Source organism: Limulus polyphemus, unplaced genomic scaffold, assembly GCF_000517525.1.
Source record: "Limulus polyphemus unplaced genomic scaffold, Limulus_polyphemus-2.1.2 Scaffold1181, whole genome shotgun sequence".
NCBI classification, from domain to species: Eukaryota; Metazoa; Arthropoda; class Merostomata; order Xiphosura; family Limulidae; genus Limulus; species Limulus polyphemus.
In genome coordinates, this window is record NW_013666791.1 from 180,869 (window position 1) to 184,730 (window position 3,862).

Below are 3,862 nucleotides of genomic sequence, written 5' to 3' on the forward strand. Positions count from 1 at the left end.
GTACTTGTTCTAAAATATCCATTAACTCAAATATTTTAAATGATTTCGCGACCTTACTACAACAACCTTACGACCTCCTTTTCGGGTCGATACCACTGTTTGAGAAACGACGATAAAATGTATTACCTGCTACAGATTACGCTTCTTTCCTACAACTATTTGTTGAAATATCTATCGACTAACTATTGCGTACGTGCTAAAATTTGTAAGAAGGCAACCCATGGAAATGGTGTGAACCATTCAAATCATGTGTGTAACATTGTACTGTTGCCCTAATCACTAGTTACCGTAACACCGTCTACGCTGGCATAGAGACAAGGGAAGATAATCAAATTGTTAGTTATGGTACTTTTTTCCGTAGAAAGTATATGAAAAGCTTCCTTCTTGTTGTATTTCTCCGAAATACGAACCTCATACAATCTCACACACAACACACATTACTAAATCTGTATAGGTATAATAGTACTGTTTGTTGTATGTCTATGCAACTACTTCGCAGGGTGTGGATGGATCTTCACCAAAATTGGTATGGGGGGTTCATTTCAATTTTGCGTTTTTTTTACCACTACCTCGACATTAACGAGTTAAGTAAGTAACGCGAGATTTATTCAATGGACAGAGATAAACGCACAGGCCACATTTTGAACACAGAAATGCAGACAAAACACTGAACAATTCTCGCCAGGTTAACGCTGGAAAGAGGGAGGAGTGTAATGTGTAACTTTCTTTATCTTTCCTCTTAGTTTATAACATTTCTTAATGATATCATGACTAATGTGTTACAATCCACTCTAGACACCATATTGGGCTTAATGGCTTATACAGTGCATTGTACCGTACATGAATTGTGAACAACAAAAAAATCACTGTTTAAATACCCTTCATTGATTTAGTGCACACCTTCGTGAAGGATTGAAATGTAGACGTTTAATGTAAAAACATGTAAAATATATAATATGTAGTATAATGTACGAAAACCCGATCTTGCAGCGTTTTCATGGGAACAAAATTTGTCCAAAACGACTGTTTAGTTTGCTTCTGTTTGCCCATAACTGTAAATAATATTCCCTAATATATTTTCCTTTCAATAGGAACAACTTTAAATGGAAATATTTCTCACTGTGTCATACTGTATATTCTAAGCACAAGGCAGAATTTTAATATTTTTCTTTGATCAAGTGCAATTAGGATCTTAATGCCTCAATAGGATTTTTTTTTTTACGAAAGAACTAAATATCAAAGTTCTATAATGAGAAAATCTCTCAAAGCAGGACAAACGAAGCCGCCCCTTTGAAGATAACGAATTTGTTAAATTATCCTGAACGTGCAGTCAAATATTAATACTTCATTATCGGAACAAGGAATATACAACTATCGCCAACGTCGTGCGTCTGGGCCAAAGGAGTCCATACGACATAAACGAGACTGAATGATTCCTCCGAATTTTTTCTATTCCTCTACAAAAAAAACGTCTTTTCTGCACTGTTTAATTATCATCATTTTCCAGTATTTTAATTCCAAAAAATACGGCACTAAAATAGGAACATTTTCCAGGATTATAGATGTTTTGGTGTGTTTATAGTATTGGTATTTTCTACACTGTTTAATTATCATCATTTTCCAGGACTATAGATGTTTTCCTGTGTTTATAATATTGGTAACTTTTTTTTTTACGCTTCCCTCGTCACAGATAACTCTTTCTGCAGTACATTACATGATTGAACTATTTTTACGTTTTGTTAACAAAATATGAATGAAAGTTCAGGACCACGTATATTCGAAATCAGCCATGCAGTAAAATGAACCCCGATAAGTTACGTTTTACAAGCGGCACATTAATGTAGTTTTTTTTTTCTCTAGCTAAACTAATATTTCATACTCCAAATCGGGAAACTTCATTACTGCTTCTTTTCTTTCTGGAACCAAAATATAGATGTATGATGTGTAGTGAAAACTTTGTTTCAAAAAAATGACCAGGTGATTAGGGCGTTCGACTCGCAAACTGCTGTTTCGAATCCCCGTCCCACCAAACATGCTCGCCCTTTCATTCGTGGGGACGCTACAATGTGACGGTCAATCCCACTATTCGTTGGTAAAAGAGTAACTCAAGAGTTGGCGGTGGGTGGTGATGACTAGCTGCCTTCCTTCTAGTCTTTCACTGTTAAACTTTGGGATGTCTAGCGCAGATAACTCTTGTGAAGCTTTGCGCGAAATTGATTTATGAATTTCGCGCAAAGATACACGATGGCTATCTGCGCTAGCCGTCCCTAATTTAGCAGTGAAAGACTAGAGGGAAGGCAGCTAGTCATCACCACCCACCGCCAACTCTTGGGCTACTCTTTTACCAATGAATAGCATGCGATTCTCGCAGATATTTACTGCAAAAACATTCTGTATTGTCTGACTAATTGAGCTCATGTGAAATAAAGAGGTGCTTATGACCGGGGGGGGGGGCACCTTAGATGCTTATGCCTCATCTGTGATTCTCGAGCAGATTTTACCTGATGGTGCCCATCTTCTATCCAGGTAGCTGTCTCCAATTTATCAGAGGAAGACTACAGGGAAAGCAGCTAGTCAAAACCACCCACCAGCAGCTCTTTGACTACTCATTTACGAATGAATAGACAATTACAGTATACAAACTTTATTCAATCAAACGCAGTGAAAATTTTCTTTGCTTGCCACAACAGATAGTCGCTTTTACTAAAGTGTTGGCCCTTAAGTTGTTCGACCAAATCAAACGAGGTCGTACTAATCTTCGTGTTTTGTCCAATTGCAGTTTGTAGCAAGTTTATGGGTTCTGGCAAAGACGCAAATTTATCGAAAGGAAGTATAAAGTTGGTAAACCATCGATAATAACTGGGAACGTTATGTTGTACTTCACAATTACTTTCCCAAAGAAAGTTACATATTACTTTCCCTCTCTCTTTCCAGCGTTAATGTACTTCACAATTACTTCTTACTCCCTTTCCAGCGTTAACGTACTTCACACGTAAGATTTATCACTTGTAGTTGGTTTAGAATAATCTGTATAAACGAACTACAACCGTGTAGGAAGTGAAACGCGTGATTAATGTAATGGTAATAAAATAAAGAATTTTTCAACATGTATGATAATGCCTATCAAAATCTATACAGATTATTTAGGTTGCATCTAAAATTTAAATTAATGTATTACACATTCTAGAGGCTTATACTACATATCCACAGTTATTTTTTAACGCATTTCTCTCGTATAACGCATATCAATAGGCAATTAGTTTACTTTTTTTTATTCCCAAAATGAAAAATAAATGTATTTTCGTTTAATTTGATTCGTCATTGATACATAAAATTTCCATACTTTATATGCAAATACTCTCGCCCACAAACAATAATTACGTAAAAAAAATTATTCTCTATATAAACATACAAGTATTAAAAGTGATTACAAAGATAGTCTCATAATTAAAGGTTATTTATTTTTAAAGTATTTTTTCCTAGGGGAAAACACACCGTGTACCATATCCATACTTTACTGAATAAAACTTATGATTTTTCAATGTGTGCCTGGTGAAATTTTATTCAGTAAAGTATGGATATGAAAACACACCGTGTATATTCAGTAAAGTATGGATATGGTTACACGGTGTGTTTTATTCAGTAAAGTATTGACATGGTACACGGTGTGTTTTATTCAGTAAAGTATGGATATGGTACACGGTGTGTTTTATTCAGTAAAGTATGGATATGGTACACGGTGTGTTTTATTCAGTAAAGTATAGATATGGTACACGGTGTGTTTTATTCAGTAAAGTATGGATATGGTACACGGTGTGTTTTATTCAGTAAAGTATGGATTTGGTACACGGTGTGTTTTATT